Source organism: Pygoscelis adeliae, unplaced genomic scaffold (genome assembly GCF_000699105.1).
Source record: "Pygoscelis adeliae isolate BGI_AS28 unplaced genomic scaffold, ASM69910v1 Scaffold844, whole genome shotgun sequence".
NCBI classification, from domain to species: Eukaryota; Metazoa; Chordata; class Aves; order Sphenisciformes; family Spheniscidae; genus Pygoscelis; species Pygoscelis adeliae.
The window spans coordinates 17,118-18,522 of record NW_008824615.1 but is presented as its reverse complement, the minus strand read 5'-3'; the positions used below and the strand labels follow the sequence as shown (position 1 = coordinate 18,522).

Here is a 1,405-nt window from a genome sequence, read left to right as displayed (position 1 = left end):
GAAGCAGAGAGGGGCAGAACTGAGAAGAGTATGAGGATTGCTGCGGTAAATCTGCAAGTGAAATTACAGTAAATTTGCTCCCTATCCGTATTGCCATCATGCCTGCAGGCCCTGATGGTGACAGTGACCTCTACGTGGCACTGCAGCATGGAGAGGATTCGGTCCAAAGAGTTTCTGGTCTAGAAGAGGTTGGAGGGGAGGAGGGATGGGATGTTCCCTCTTCAAGGTTCCTAGCAGCACTGGAGTCACAGCCCAGATCTGTTCAGTGTTGCCCTCTGCTGCAGACACCGCCAGTAACTGGGAAGCTGATTTATAACGTGGCCATGCTTTGGGGAGGAGAGGGATGTAAACCTGGTTTTGCAATGCACCCTGCCTTCAAAAAATCCTTTCAACTTAAAGATACTTCGCTTTCCTGATCCTGAGATCTCTTCCCCTTGAGAATAGGGCTTTGTGGGCTTAGGACTCCAGGCAAATACCTTAGGAAGGACTTGCTCTAGAAAAATATCATCGAAAAAGAAAAAAATCCCCCCCCAACAGCGCTGTGCGCCTGCTGAGGAGTCCCTTGCTGCCTGGTCCCCCCTCTGAGCCACCAGCCAGCTGTGCTTCTGGCTCCGGGTCCTGCACCTCTCCATCTGGGTGCAGGCTTGGACCTGGGTGCTTCTTAGAGTTGCTGCGCCTTGATCCTTGAAAAACAAAGTCTCACACTGATGCCTGATCTTTAGTGGGGGAATATTTAGGATCTGCATCTCCCCAGTGTGCTCGTTAGTGCTGTTCTGCTGCTGAAGTGTTAACTGCTGCTCAGAGGAGGGGGCTGCTTCCAGCTCACATCTGGCTCCTGGCAGTGAGGCATGTGGCTAGCACAGTGTGCGGAGCTCGTGCTGCGTCCCTGTAGTCGCTGGCTGAGCTCCCAGAGGCTAATTCCTTTTTGGTAGGAGAATGAGAGGGTGGGGGGGGGGGGCAGAATCCAGCCTTCAATTGATTGCTGTTCTTTGCTTTCTCAAAAGCTGGCTCACAGCTTCCTGAGCTGCCTGGAGCAGTTTTGAGCCCATCTTAGTGTGAAGAGCTTTCCCTTTTCTCCTTTCACTCCATTGCCCTCAGAGACAAGCCAGCAGGAGGGGGTTAGAGTGTAACTAGCTTTGAATCCTTCTGTAAAGACAGATAAAACCTTGTGCTGTGAATGAACCCAGCTCCCAAAGATCCTTCCTAGTGCTCCTGCCGTCCTCTTGGTTCTGTGGGCTCGATTGTTGCTCTTAACTTCGGGGGAGGAGGAGGTTGTGGGGCGGGGGGGCGGCTGGATGCAACTCGCTTTCAGCCCTGCGAGGTCGCTCCCTGCGTGGGGAGCTGGCTCGAGTGAAGCCGCTGCCGCCTCTGCCTTTGTTGCCTCGTGACCCCAAGAATGGACAGC

The 1,405-nt window shown here is 53.5% G+C and overlaps 1 protein-coding gene across 1 annotated transcript in view; it reads left to right on the top strand.

Moving 5' to 3' along the window:
- SOCS7 (suppressor of cytokine signaling 7) overlaps positions 1-1,405 on the top strand; it is a 17,520-nt gene that overhangs the window by 12,702 nt on the left and 3,413 nt on the right. The gene's annotated exons all lie outside the window — the stretch shown is intronic.